A 16,625-nucleotide genomic window follows, 5' to 3' on the forward strand; every position below is an offset into this window, starting at 1 on the left:
TTAACAAATGTACCTTAGGCAAAATGTTTTATAATTGGCTTAATAATTCACCTAAAGACCTTGCATAAGTGTTAGAAAAGAAAGGAATTGAAAAAGATAGGTTTTCGGAACCAAAAGGCTCAACCGGTCGAGGCTATGGCTAACCAGCTCAACCGGTTGAGGAACCGGTCGACCGATTGCCCTCGTCCGGTCGAGGACTGGTCGAGGGATGAACAAAAACTTTCTCTCTCTCCCAATGGCCTTCTCTTCCCCGTCGAAGTGATTCTCTTCCTAGTCGAGGACCGGTCGAGGTCCAGTTGAGGCAACGGTAACCTACCAAGCATTAATTTCTCCAACGGCTTGTGAACCGGTCAACCCCTAACTCGACCAGTCGAGGTTACCTTTTGCTGTTTTTGACTCCCGACCTTAGAAACCTATAAATTGAGAGCTTCACTTCATTTATTGACATGAGAACACTTGCAATCAATTGTCTACCTACATGTTCTTGACCAAAAAGCTCTCATTTCTTTCTTAGTGCATTAAATCATCATTTGCATATCCTTTAGTGCACTCTTGTGTGTCATCCTAGCTTTGTCTTGTATTTGAGCTATCCTTAAGCTAGGTTGAGGGATTCTTTCTTGCAAAATCTGAGTGTTAAAGCCTTCAAGAGGTTTGAATCTTGAAGAGAGTGTGTAAGAGCCCATTGGAGCTGGAATCCAAGTGTAAGAAGATTGGAAGCTTGGTTGAAGCTTCAAGTTAGTAGAACCCTCACTCGGTTAGGAGATTGAGGAGAGTGGACGTAGGCAAGGAAGTGTCAAACCACTATAAAACCCGAGTTTGAATTCTCTAACCCTATCTCTTTATTTTGCTTATATTGTGCTTGAATTTGTTGTGATTGAAAAGATTTAAAAAACCCAATTCACCCCCTCCCCATTTGGGTGTTTTTCTTAATTAAGCATAGCATTTATTTTCTCAATTGGTATCAGAGCTAGACCTCTTGTTTTTTTTTTTAAAGACTTAATCATCTAAGAGGAAATGGCTATTCCATCAAGCTCATCCCAGCTGAAAATTTTTCAAAACATAAAGTTCCATTCTTTACGAGAACCGACTATCCCTATTGGAAAACTAGAATGACTTGGTATTTGCAATCTACTGATTTAGATGTATGGGATGTCATTGAAGATGGCCCAACTTTTCCCACTAAACTAGTCAATGGAATTTTGGTTCCAAAACCCAAGCAAGAATGGAATGAGCTTGATAGAAGAAACTTTCAATTAAATGCTAAAGCCGTTTTTACTTTGCAATGTGCTATGAATAGAAATGAATATAATAGAATATGTCAATGCAAATCGGCTAAAGAAATTTGGAGGTTGCTTGAAATAACTCATGAAGGAACTAATCAAGTGAAAGAGTCAAAAATCAATTTACTTGTTCATAACTATGAATTATTTTCAATGAAAGAAAATGAGACTATTGTTGAGATGATTACTAGGTTCACCGACATTGTCAATGGTCTTGAAGCTTTGGGTAAAACCTACAAGGAATCCGAGAAGGTGATGAAGATATTGAGGTCTCTCCCATCAAAGTGTCATACCAAGGTCACCGCAATTCAAGAAGCAAAAGACTTGACTAAGCTACCTATGGAAGAGCTCATAGGGTCATTAATGACATATGAGATCAATTTGACAAAGAAGCTACAAGAGAGTGAAGACAAAAAGAAGAAGAGCATAGCCCTCAAAGCTACAACCAAGGAAGAAGAAGATGTTGAATAAGAAAAATCAAGTGATGAAGATGATGATTTAGCCCTCATTACAAGAAAACTCAACAAATACATGAGAGGTGAAAGGTTTAGAGGAAGGAAGTTCACCTCTAAAAGAGATCCTTCTAAAAAAGAATCTTCATCCCATGGTGACAAGGAGAAATGGGAAGAGAAAAGAGATTTGATATGCTTCAAATGCGAAAAATCGGGACACATTAAATATGATTGTCCTCTCTACAAGAGCGAAGCCAAGAGAAGAATGAAAAAGGCAATGATGGCCACTTGGAGTGAAAGTGAAGAATCCTCCGAAGAAGAAAATGAGAAGAAAGTGGCAAATATGTGCTTCATGGCAATAGATGATCTTGATGAGGTAAACTCTAACTTTAGTGATGAAGATATGCATGATGTTTTTGAAGAATTATATCAGGATTTTGAAAAACTTAGTTTGAAAAATAATTCTCTTAAAAAAAAAATTCAAGAACTTGAAAAGGAACTTGAAGAAATAAAAGAAAATTTTTCAGTTGTTGAAATATCTAAAACTCGTCTTGAAAAAGAAAATGAGATTTTGAAAAAGAAAAATGAATGGTTGACCTCTTCTCTTTCAATTTTCTCTTGTGGATAAAAATCTTTTGAAATGATCTTAGCTAGCCAAAAATGTGTCTTTGACAAACAAAGGCTAGGATTCAAATCTTCAAAAAATCAAAAGTATTTTAAAAAATACTTTGTAAAAGAATCTGCAAGTGCAAGCCCTTCTACCACTTGCAACTTTTTTGGAAAATGAGGGCACATTAGTAGTACATGTCCCTTAAGAAATGGTTCTCAAAAGAATTCAAATGCTAAAGCTAAAAAGGTTTGGGTTGAGAAATCCAAGGTCACTAACCCTCAAGGACCCAAAAAAATATAGGTACCTAAATCAACTTAAATTTTATTTTGTAGGGATCAAAGAAGGAGTGGTTCTTGGATAGTGGATGCTTAAGACACATGACCAGGGATGAATCCAAGTTTGCTTTCCTTACAAAGAGAAATTGAGGATACATTACCTTTGGAGACAATGCAAAAGGAAGGATCATTGGTCAAGGCAACATTGGTAAAGGCACATCCTCTCTTATTGAAAGTGTTTTATTAGTGGATGGTTTAAAACGTAATCTTTTGAGCATAAGTCAACTTTGTGACAAAGGTTTTAAAGTGATTTTTGAAGCATTTCATTGCATCATCAAAGATATTCAAAATGATAAAACCATCTTCATGGGCCATAGATGTGATAATATTTATACAATAAATATTTCACAATATGATGGCCATGATAGATGTTTTTCAAGCATGCATGATCAAAGTTGGTTGTGGCATAAGAGGTTGGGACATACTAACATGGGCCTCATTTCCCAACTCAACAAAGATGAACTTGTTAGAGGCCTTCTCAAAATAAATTTTCAAAAAGACAAAGTTTTTGAAGCTTGTCAAATGGGAAAGCAAATCAAAAACTCTTTTAAAAACAAAATTTTCATTTCAACAACTAGGCCTCTTGAATTATTGCATATGGATTTATTTGGTCCCTCTAGGACACCAAGCCTTGGAGGAAAATCTTATGCATTTGTTATTGTGGATGACTTCTCTAGATACACTTGGGTCTTATTTTTAAGTCAAAAGAATGAAGCCTTTTATGAGTTTTCAAAGTTTTGCAACAAGGTTCAAAATGAAAAAGGTTTTACAATTACTTGTATAAGAAGTGATCATGGGAGAGAGTTTGAAAATATTGATTTTGAAGAATATTGCAATGAGCATGGTATTAACCATAATTTTTCGGCTCCTAGAACTCCTCAACAAAATGGGGTAGTTGAAAGGAAAAATAGAACTCTTCAAGAAATGGCTAGAACCATGCTAAATGAAAATAATTTACCAAAATATTTTTAGGCCGAAGTGGTTAATACTTCTTGTTATGTTTTAAATAGAATTTTATTAAGGCCTATTCTTAAGAAAAATCCCTATGAGCTTTGGAAAAACAAGAAACCCTACATTAGCTATTTCAAAGTCTTTGGGTGCAAATGCTTTATATTAAACACCAAAGACAGTGTCTTGGAAAATTTGATGTAAAATCGGATGTTGGAATTTTTCTTGATTACTCAACTTCAAGTAAAGCCTTTAGAGTTTTTAACAAAAGAACCATGGTTGTTGAGGAGTCCATCCATGATATTTTTTATGAATCTAACAATTCTCTCCAAGAAAGAAAGAGCTTTGATAATGATTTAGGCTTGGAGACCTCCATAGGAAAATTACAAATTGAAGATAGAAGGCAACAAAAAGAAATTGTAGAGGATCCCAAGAAAGAAGAATCACCTTTGGCACTACCTCCTCCTCAACAAGTGCAAGGTGGATCAAGCCAAGACCTTCCTAAAGATTGGAAGTTTGTCATCAACCACGCACAAGATCAAATTATAGGTAATCCATCTAGTGGGGTAATAACTAGATCATTTCTTAGAAATATTTGCAATAATCTTGCTTTTATCTCTCAAATTGAACCTAAAAATATAAAATATGCTCTAGTTGACGAAAATTTGGATGATTGCTATGCAAGAAGAGTTAAACCAATTTGAAAGAAGTGAAGTATGGGAATTAGTGCTAAGACCTCAAAATCAAAGTGTTATTGGAACTAGATGGGTCTTTAGAAATAAAATGGATGAAAATGGCATAATTATAAGAAATAAAGCAAGATTGGTAGCCCAAGGTTTTAATCAAGAAGAAGTGATAGATTATGAAGAAACCTTTGTTCCCGTAGCTAGATTGGAGGACATTAGGATGCTACTTGCCTTTGCATGTTTTAAAGACTTTGTTTTATATCAAATGGATGTGAAAAGTGTTTTCTTAAATGGCTTTATAAATGAAGAAGTATATGTTGAACAACCACCTGGTTTTCAAAGTTTTAACTTTCTTAATCATGTTTTTAAACTTAAAAAGGCACTTTATGGTTTGAAACAAGCACCTAGAGCATGGTATGAAATATTGAGTAAATTTCTTTTGAAAAAGGGATTTAAAATGGGAAAAATTGACACAACTCTTTTCATAAAAACTAAAGAAAATGACATGCTCTTAGTACAAATATACGTTGATGATATTATTTTTGGAGCTACTAATGTCCCTCTTTGTGAAGAATTTTCTAAATGCATGCATAGTGAGTTCGAAATGAGCATGATGGGAGAACTTAACTTCTTCCTTGGACTTCAAATCAAGCAACTAAAGGAAGAAACCTTCATCAATCAAGCAAAATGTATAAGAGATCTCCTCAAAAGGTTCAATATGGAGAAAGCCAAAACAATGAAGACTCTAATGAGTTCATCCATCAAGCTTGACAAGGATGAAAAAGGTAAGTCCGTCAACTCAACTATGTATAGAGGCATGATAGGTTCTTTGCTATATTTGACCGCTAGTAGATCCGACATCATGTATAGTGTATGCTTGTGTGCTAGATTTCAATCTTGTCCTAAAGAATCTCATTTAAGTGTCGTAAAACAAATTCTTAGATATTTAAAATGGACAATGGACATAGGCCTATGGTATCCTAAGGATGATAACTTTGAATTAATTGGATTCTCAGATGCCAACTTTGCCGATTGTAAAGTTGAAAGGAAAAGCACCAGTGACACTTGTCATTTCCTAGGACACTCACTTGTTTCATGGCATAGTAAGAAGCAAAATTCGATAGCTTTGTCAACGGCAGAAGCCGAATACATAGCAACCGATTTATATTGTGCACAAATCTTTTGGATGAAACAAACACTTAGTGATTTCAATTTGTTTTTTGAGCATGTTCCTATTAAATGTGATAACACTAGTGCCATAAACATTTCAAAAAATCTGGTGCAACACTCTAGGACTAAGCATATAGAGATTAGACACCGTTTTCTTAGAGACCATGCACAAAAAGGTGACATTACACTTGAATTTGTAAGCACAAAAGATCAACTTGTCGATATTTTTACAAAACCTCTAAGTGAAGAGCAATTTGTTGATATTAGAAGACAACTAAGGGTGATTTCTTTATGATCAAATGATTGCTTGATGAATTCTTGATTGAATATACCTTGTGATTGCGTGAATTTCATATCATATGCATCATATAGAAATAATCTTAGGAAAAAGATCAAATTTTGACCAAACATCAAAATTCTCTTAGCATTGGACATAAAAAATTGGGGATTTCAATTGAAAAGGGCAAGAGGAGGATCACGAGACAAGAAAATGCAAAAAATTGGACCGTTGACAGTTGACCAAGCGGTTGACCAGATCATCGGGGTTGGGAATTTAAAGAGGCCCCCGCACGTTATTTTTTTCACTCTTCTCCTCCACTCCTTGAAAACCCTTCACATACCTGCTTCCAGAGACCATTTTGAGTTGGATTTTGGACTAATTGAAGGCTTTGGAGTTTATCTTAGGACGCTTTTGAGGCTAGGGTTTCAATCTGAAACCTAAGGTTTTCAGTTTTGGGAGCTTTTTCTCTCTAACCGCGCGCCTCAAGCTTGGTTCGACTTCATCTCAATGCGCTTAGGGCTTCGGGTTGGTTTTGGTTCTCTCTGGTTTGGTTTCATTCTCTCTTTAGACTTTTCTTTCTTTCTATTCCGTTATTTAGATGGCGCCTAGGAGAGAGACAGCTACCTCCAAGGCTCAGGGCAAGCGCCCTGTTGAGTCATCTCAGCCTGAGCAGACGAAGGCTCACCGAAAGGTGAGGTATGACATGGCCCTCTTCAGTTCCTTTGAAGATTATCAGCGATACAAACAAAAATTCACCCAGAGGAAAGTCGTTCTAGGAAGAAGTATCAATTTCTCCCAACTTCAGCATTTCGGGTTTGAGGGACTCTTCAGTAGGTGGGATGGCTGCCAGTTGTGACGATTTCCAAGCTGATCTTCCCGACTCTGGTGCGGGCATTTCATTCACAGGTGACCTATGGGCTTAGAGGACCGGTCATGTCCACGGTTAGAGGAGTTGAGATCAGATTGAGCCCGGAGAATATCTACCGCATTCTCGACATTCCTTCAGTTGGACTCCGAGTATATGAGGCCAAGACGTGGCCCATTGTGCCAGGATTCGAGCCTAGAAAGGCTATTCAGAGGCTGTGCAGACTTACAGATGCCCAGGGGATGGGCAAACCATCGGTACACAGCCTAACTGTGTCCAGCCAAGTCCTTCATCACATGATCTGCTCCATCTTATTCTCACGAGGTGGACATTGAGACAAGGTCTCCTACCTTAAGGCATTCATTGTGGACTCGATTCTGAGTAGGAGACAGATTCACGTGAGGTATTTGATGCATATGATATCCTACGTTGAGAGCACAACCCGAGTACTCCCCTACGACCGCTTCCTTACTCGAGTATTCAAGAATGCTAGGGTCGATTTGAGTAGAGAGACGAACTTCGAGGCCCCTACTAGCTATGACACTTACGATGAGCAGTCCTTGGGGCGAATGAAGTTCGAGAAGGCACCCGATGGTTCCTGGATTAGGAGAGCTGAGCGACCTCCAGCACAAGCCCAGGGACAAGGACAGATGCATCCTTAAGTAGAGGAGGAGGCCGAGATCAGAGAGATGGAGGATGGGTTAGTGATTCGTATATCCCATGTGGTGTTTGTCCTATTAATTGGCGTTCAATCAACTAGTGTACCTTGATTTCGGTCCTCAAACGGGAGTAATCAACAAAATTTATAAACCTATTTCACCATGCACTAGGATAGCCTTAGCTAGCATAGCATAGTGGCTCTAGGATCGTTCACTGGGATGGGTTTTCAAATTACAACTAATATTAATTCAAAGCTGAATTGGTGCTTTTTCTTTTCAATGTTAGCTTTAAAAGAAAATATAAAGATGTTTGAAAAGGTTGGTTTTTAAGTGAAACCAATAATAAAGTAATAAAAATTACTTACAAAGAAAAGTGCTTTTTGGAGTTTTTAGATCACTGGGCTCAGGTTCCTTATACAAAAAGAGAGTTCCGATCACTTGAATCTTTTCCTCACATTAGGGATTTAACATATAATTATTTCCCGAACCGGTGTGGTACAAATGCTACCCTTTTATGGATTCAAACACTAATTCCCTATCACTGAATCATCTTGCAATGGTTCATACCTCTCACCTAGTATTGGCCATTCAAGGTGATCCTTAACCTTGGATTACCCATCAAAAGCTCACAAGAGATAACTAATGGATGTCTCCTTGGAGTCCAAAAGCTTACCAAGTGTTGGCTATTCTAGAAAATCCTACCTTTAAACCACCTCCCAAAGGCTCGCAAGAGATAAACTAGTGTAATTCAATGGACGAAGTCCACTTGCCTTACCAAGTGTTGGCCCAGGTGATTTTAAGGCATTTTAAGTTAACTAAAAAGATAAAAACCATTAACGGGTCACACTTTCTCTTCATTAAAAACTGAAACAACAAAACTTCCAATTTTTGCATTCGGAACCTTACCCAACTTCCTTCACTCCAAGAAACAAAAATCCTAGCCACTCATCCTCTGAGGAAACATCCTCAGAGTTTGTTTGGCTAGTGAGAAAAATACAATCAAAATGAGTAGGTAAGGCAGAACAAAAACTCTGTGTATTACTTTCTTCAAAACTATACAAAGTTGGTCTCTGAGAAAAAACTCCCGAGATCATTTTTCAAAGAAAAATTACAAATGATATATATATATATATAGGTTATTCACCCTTCCTTCTTACTTTCTAACTAAGGAATCCTATGATTGGTGGATTACAAGGAGAAAATAGGGATTTAAACAACAAATATCTGAAGAAAAAATCTAAAAGAGTTGGTCGCAAATATCTGAGAGTACACAGGTGGATTTCGCAAGTTGAAACATGACTTGCGAAAATTTCACAAGTTGAATTGTCCATTTCGCAAGTTGACTTCTATGATTTCGCAGCTTGCGAAATTGCCTTTCAACTTGGCGCAGTTGTCTTCCAATGGCCATAACTTCTTCATTTCAGCTCCGATTTGCACACCGTTTGAAGCATTGAACTCCTGACTTCCCGAGCTTCAAAACGACATATAGTATGTATAAAATGGACTCCAAGAAGTGCTCGAAATGTGTCCTACAGCTGCTGTCCTCTTGGATTTCTTCATGTTAGATTTCTCTCTCTGTTTTTCCTCCTTGCATTCTTGATTTGCTTTTGGCAAAGGACTACAAAGCTCCAAAGCTTGAATTATTCCTGTAAATGAGCTTCCATTTTCTTTGCCATGGATTATACAGAGCTCTCCCTCATCTTAGATTACTTTGGTGATCAAAAAGCTATCAAAAACACAAAAACTTAACACAACTTGATTAGAAATGATTGCAAGGGTCCTTAACATGCCAATTGAGTTAAAAGGTAATAACTACTACTCAAAAGTGTTTAAAAGAGTTAATTATAAACTATAAAATAGCATTTTTTGAATAGTAATCAGTTAGACCCTAAGAGGGACTTTGAGCAAAGAGGGTCCGAACTTGACATTCCGCCTCCACCTCAGTCAAAGGGCATTCATGTTGAGGCCACTTTCTTAGAGCCTATGATGACTGAGTCATCTTATACAGTGGGACCATCATCTCAGCCATCATTCACCGAGCTTCCTCACACAGAGATACCATCTCAGGCACCTCACGTTCCTAATCATGCACCTTGGATGGATGTATCAGTTCAAATCAACTCCCTTGGGACTCATATGAAGGAGCTTGCTTTAGTCCATGACACTCATTTCTACTCTATGGAGGAGCTCATCGATCAGTATCAGACTGGCTTCACTTCTCGATTTGAGCACTTCCAACAAAGATTTGAGCGCATAAAGGAGCGTATGGATCAGCAGCAGGCTACATTCGAGCATCTCCAGCAGAGTATTGAGTGCATTGAGAGTCGCCAGGCAAGTCAGCATGAGGAGATGATGGCTTACCTCTGCTCTGTGTTTCCTCCTCCACCCCCTCAGCCTTAAGATTATCTAGAGTTCCCCCTCGGTTTCTTTTTTATGTTGCTAAAGAGAGAGAAATATATAGGATCTAGGAGACCCTCATGCATATCATTGTCATATCTATCTTGTTTAGCATATATGTTATGTTTTCGTGTACATGTGAGGTTACCATATATATATGATATGATATTTTCATGATCCATTGTTTCCCATTCAAATTTTCTGATTTACATTGTTTCCTATTGAAAATTGTTTGATTGATCCATGATTGGTTTGAGGGGTTAATTTTTTTTATTTCCTAGATAACCAAGGTTTGTCATCATCAAAAAAGGGAAGACTGTTAGCCCAAGGGTTCTCCTAATCGGGTTTTGATGATAACAAACCATGGTTAAGTGACTAATTAGTTTAATGGTTAAGAATCTCAGGCATAAACTCGAAAATTCATCAAATGACCAAATGGATACAAGATCGAGACGCTTGGAAGACTTGTGATCATAGGAAACTAATGTAAGATGAATTCATGAGTGCACTTAGGATTTTCACACGTCTCATGCAACTTAGAAAACTCGGTTTATTCTTTAAAACTTTGATTTCATTAAAACCCGAGTTTTTAACAAATGTACCTTAGGCAAAATGTTTTATAATTGGCTTAATAATTCACTTAAAGACCTTGCCTAAGTGTTAAAAAAGAAAGGAATTGAAAAAGATAGGTTTTCAAGGCCAAACGGCTAAACCGGTCGAGGCTATGGCCAACCAGCTCAACCAATTGAGGAACCGGTCGACCGATTGCCCTCGTCTAATCAAGGACCAGTCGAGAGATGCACAAAAACTTTATCTCTCTCCTAGTGGCCTTCTCTTCCCAATCAAAGTGATTCTCTTCCTGGTCGAGATTCGATCAAGGTAACGGTAACCTGTCAAGCATTAATTGCTCCAACGGTTAGTGAATCGGTCGACTCCTAACTCAACCGGTCGAGGTTACCTTTTGCTATTTTTGACTCCCGACCTTAGAAACCTATAAATTGAGAGCTCCACTTCATTTATTGAATGAGAACACTTGCAATCAATTGTCTACCTACCTGTTCTTGACCACAAAGCTCTCATTTCTTTCTTAGTGCATTAAATCATCACTTGCATATCCTTTAGTGCACTTTTGTGTGTCATCCTAATTTTGTCTTGTATTTGAGCTATCCTTAAGCTAAGTTGAGGGATTCTTTCTTGTAAAATTTGAGTGTTAAAGCCTTCAAGAGGTTTGAATCTTAAAGAGATTGTGTAAGAGCCCATTGGAGCCAGGATCCAAGTGTAAGAAGATTGGAAGCTTGGTTGAAGCTTCAAGTTAGTGGAACCCTCACTCGATTAAGAGATTGAGGAGAGTGGACGTAGGCAAGGAGGTGCCGAACCACTATAAAACCCGAGTTTAAATTGTCTAACTTTATCTCTTTATTTTTCTTATATTGTGCTTGAATTTGTTGTGATTGAAAAGATTTAAAAAACCCAATTCACCCCCCCCCCCCCCCCCCCTCCCCCTCCCCCTCCCCCTCCCCCTCTTTTGGGTGTTTTTCTTAATTAAGGATAACATTTATTTTCTCAGATTCTTTTATAGTTGCTTCATATTCATACAAATATTTAAGCAAGGTTAAGTTTTTAATATTTTTAATTAAATCTTCTATAGTAGTCCTTAAAGAATGCAGTTTATCACAGGCTTCTCTAAATTCTTTACGTTGAACATACAATCTATTATTAAGTTCTTTTACACAATCATAATCTAAATTATATATACCATGAGGATAAAGAATAAAAGACATTAATTCATATCAAATTAGCAAGCTAAATTTCATAAAATAGACAAATAAAATAAGCTAATCAAGAAAATATAATCAAACCTTTAATGGGTAAAATAACGTTCGATAGTCTAAAAAATTAATCTAAATCAAGATTGATTGTTCCTAATTAATATATCAATACACATAAGCTCTGATACCAACTTCCACAGTTTTCACAATCAAAGCAAAACTTTTCATTTCATTAGGTAAAGCAAATGACCTTTTAGTGTAAAACCAAATGCCTTTCAATGTGAACACATTTATTGAGCCTTTATTACTTGTGTAACATTTTCAACATACAAATATAACATTTTAGTGTGAAAGCATTTATTGCATAGATATAGTTTTTTGAAGATCAAATATCTCAAAAAATTTTAAATAAGTTCAAAATTTAAAAACATCACTTTGTGTCAAGGTAATATCATCCTTCTGACCAGACAAAATCTCCTTAACACGCCAATTTTTCAGCAAAAATGGGTTATAGGTCAAGGGTTATTTGACTATGAAAACTCTAGAAGTAAAAAACGACATTATAAAACAAAATATAAAAAACCTGGAAAGTTTTGGATTAAAAAAAAAGTAAATAAAGAAAAAGACAGCGTAAATATTATTTGTATGGGCAGGAAGGCCATATAAGGGCTTCTGTTAACTTTTCTGTGTTTCTTTTAAATAGTTTATATTATTTTGATTTTCTTCTTGAATTTGTTTTTTATGTTCTCGTAATACTACGTTTGTTATTTTTAATTGTGTTTCTTCAATAAGTTATTTTTAAAAATAATTTTTGGTTTTGATTTTGTAAAAACATTGTAAATTCAATTTATATAATATAAATTTAATTTAATTCAAGTTTTATTAAAAATGAAAATAATTTTTTAATTACAAATAAATTAAAAAATAAATAGTTTTTAGTAAAACATGAATAATAATATTATAATAAAATTATAAGTTATATTGTTTTTACAAAAAAATATTATTTTAGTATATTTTAGATACATAAGTACATTATCAACTTCATAGATTTTTTTGGGCTAAACATGAATAATAATATTTTAAAATAATTAGTTTAAAAATATTTTAAATTTAATTCAAGTCTCATTAAAAATAAAAATAGTTTTGTAATTATAAATAAATTTAAAAATAAATAGTTTTTAGTAAAACGCGAATAACAATATTATGATAAAATCGTAAATTATATTTCCTTCATAAAAAATATATTATTTCAGTATATGTTAGAAACATAAGGACATTATCAATTTCATAAAAAAATTTGGGCTAAAAATGAGTAATAATAATTAAAAATAATTATTTTTAATAATATTTTATTTAAAATAAATAATGAATAAAGTTTAACTTTTTTAACATGTAAATAAGTCAAGTTTTTTATTTCATGTGCACAATTAATATTGAATTATGAATATAATATTTTAGAATATTTTGGTTTAATCTGCAATCAATTAGATTGGTTTTTTAAATTCAAAATTATTTTTAAAAATTAAAAATCCCACTAAAGAATTTAAATTATTAATTATATCTTAATTTATAATTGATTTACCTAAATTCAAAAAATATAATTATGTATATAAAAAACAATAAAGTCATAACTCATAATATATCAGTTTTGATCTATTGTTTTTTTTAATGACTAAATCTATTTTTTTAGTTCCAAATTATTTTTAAAAATTGTTAAATTCATTAATAAATTCAATACAAAGTGTCCATTGATTTGAAGTTCATTTTTATAATGAGAAAATTATAAAAACATAATTATGTGGAGAAAAAATAATGAAGTCATTATTAACCAATTTTTATACATAAATTTTTTGTATTAATAAATTTATTTTTTGAGTTCTAAATTATTTTTAAAAATTACTAAACTTATTAACAAATTTAACCCATTAAGTTTTGTTTATGTGTACCTTGATTTGAAGTTCATTTTTTACATTGGAAAAAATTATAAAAATTATAATTATGTGCAGAAAAAAATAATAAAGTCATTATTAACCAATTTTTATGTATAAATTTTTTGAATTAATAAGTTTATTTTTTGAGTTCCAAATTATTTTTAAAAATACTGAACTTATTAAAAAATTTAACCCATTAAGTTTTGTTTCATTTCGAATTTATTTGTCCAATGAAAAAAATAATAGAAAATAATGATTCTATGTAAAATAGAAACAATAGTCATTCTAGACCAATTTTTGTCCATAAATTTTTTTTTTTGATTGGATCTTCATTTGAATTTCAAGTTATTTTTAAAAATTACTAGATTAGTTATGAATCCAAAATATTAAATTTTACTTAATTTTGAGTTTATTTAATATCTAGACCTAAGTCATATTAATCTAAATAAGATCCAAAAATTGGTCAAGTTTGGACTCTTTGATTCCAAAAGATCTTCTCATTTGCAAATCCTATATAGATGGTAAAGTGATTAAGAGACTAGAGTCAAAAAATGTTTGAAGTTAGTGCATATTGACAAGTATGGAACCTTTAGTGTCTATGCATGGAGAGAGTATGAGTATTTCGTCACTTTTAATGATGAATACTCTAGGTTTTGATATGCACATAGGAAATCCGATGTCTTAGACACATTGATTGAATTTAAGGCAAGGTCGAATAACCATTGGGTATACATACCAAATCACTTCAATTAGATTGTGGTGGCCATTGGGGCATAGGATTATATATCATTTATATACTCCAAGGACTCTATTGCAAAATGAAGTGGAAAGAAAATATCAAACTTGGATAAACAGAATAAGATCGATAATTGGCTTCTTATCACTTCCCATGTTATTTTGAAGATATGTTTTATAGACTTTCATGACTTTTTAGTTTTAATTAAATTGATTTTTAAATTTTAAATTATTTTTTAAAATTAATATATTTTATGTCTCAAGTACAATTTGATTTGAAATTTACTTAATGAAAAATTTTAGAAAAGTTAAAAGAGATTTAGAAAAACATGTGTAATTTAAAAGATCATATTTAAAGGTTTTCAATATCAACATTAAATGAGAAAGGGAATGATAGCATATTCATGTTTTAAAAAAAAAAAAAGAAAAAATCTATATTTTCCATTTATTTTAAAAAAATCGACGAAAACAATTTTTATTTATTCTCTAAAAATTATTTTCTCACTTTATTTTTTTAGATACTAACTATTAAACAATGTTAGAAAATTTTAAGAACAATTTTGTCCTTTTAAAAACAGAAAATTGTTTTTATATCACACAACTAAACAAACTCCAAAGTTTCAAAAACTTTTATCATTAGCTTAAAATTTTGGTCAATAAAATTTCTGTGGACCCCGCATTTCGGTTCATGCGTTCCCCACTCGATGGCAAACTCGATTTTACTTTGAAAATGATTTTATATTGGTTAAAAATGACTTGGAGTCGCCACTTATTTTTGTTTTATTTTTAAAAGGGTAAACAAAATAAGAAAGAAAAACCCTAAGCGCGACTCCTTGTTTCGGACAATGTGGTCTACGAAAAACCAGATCAGGCTCGGGGGTCAGGTTACTTATCGGGAAGGTACGGTAAAGACCATAGCACCCTTCTAAGTCCCTAAAGTCGGGTCTCTACTAATAAAATGAAGCAATCATGGCAACTGATGAGGGAATCAATGAATACTCAGAACGATCATGCACGTGTGAGAATCTAAACATGCGTACGGAAAATGACCCGAGCGGGTGTGGATGCGTACCTGGGCTGTGATCTATAAAGCGCTATCAAGAAGTGAGGTTAGCGCACAATTAAGGAATAACTTCGAGCATGTCATAGAGCAGAATAAATCAATCATGCATCATAATCAAATCGATCTATCTGTCAATCAATTGATCAATCACATGTGTGGGGCCCCCACCAAAACCCGTTTATTTTGCATGAATTAATATCACCGATTCTATTATTCCAGAATTATGAAAAGTTCATTCATGCTCGTTAAAGCCAAGAGGAGCAGAAGATTGTTTAAAAGCCAGAGCGGAATTAAAACTATTCGGGAGAAAACTAGATTTTTGAAATTTATTTGGAAATCAGAGTCTCGAAAATTATTTGAAGATTGGAGTCTAGAAAATTAAATTTAGGAATTGGAATTTCAGATATTAAATTTGAAAGAAATTAGAATTTTGGAAATCGGAAATTAGGTTCAGAAATTGGAATTTTGAAGAATGGTTTAAAATGGAATTTCAAAATAAATATCTAAAATAATAATAATTAAATAGATTAATGAGAATATTGGAGTTTTTAGAAATAGAAATTTAATTCGGAAGTCGAAAATTTTAATAAATTGTTTAAAATGAAATTTTAGAATAAATAAATAAAATAATTAAATAGATCAATGTGAATATTGGAACTTTTAGAATTAAAAATTAAAATCGGAAAGTCGGAAATTTTAGTAGATTGTTTAAAATGGAATTTTAGAATAAATAAATAAAATAATAATAATAATAATCAAATAAATTAATGTGAATATTGGAATTTTCAGAAATAGAAATTTAATTCGGAGGTCGGAAATTTTAATGAATTGTTTAAAATGGAATTTTTAGAATGAATAAATAAAATAATAATAATAATAATTAAATAAATTAATGTGAATATTGGAATTTTTAGAAATAGAAATTTAATTCGGAAGTCGGAAATTTTAATGAATTGTTTAAAATGGAATTTTAGAATAAATAAATATAATAATAATAATAATGAAAATAATGACTAAATAAATAAAACATGAATTTTGGAAATTTTTGAAATTGGAAGTTTTAGAGAATTGATTAAAAATGGAGTTTTAAAATAAACGAATGAAATATTAGTCATTAAATAAATTGAAGTGAGCATGGGAATTTTCGGGAATTGGAATTTTGATAAAATAAGTTGATATGAAAAACAAAACTTCAAAAATTGTAATTAAATTTAAACACTAGAATTTTGATGGCTTATTCAGAGATTGAATTTTAAAATAAATAAATAAAACAATGATCATTAAACCAATTGGTGTGAGAATTAAAATTTCAGAAATTAGAATTTAATTTAAGAAATCGGAATTTTGAAGATTCTTAAAAGGTTGAATTTTAAAAATGGATAAATAAATAAAATAATAATGGAGAATTAAATTTTGATATTGAGAATTAAAATCTTGGAAATTGG

The sequence above is a fragment of the Vitis riparia genome, chromosome 13, assembly GCF_004353265.1.
Source record: "Vitis riparia cultivar Riparia Gloire de Montpellier isolate 1030 chromosome 13, EGFV_Vit.rip_1.0, whole genome shotgun sequence".
Lineage (NCBI taxonomy): Eukaryota > Viridiplantae > Streptophyta > Magnoliopsida > Vitales > Vitaceae > Vitis > Vitis riparia.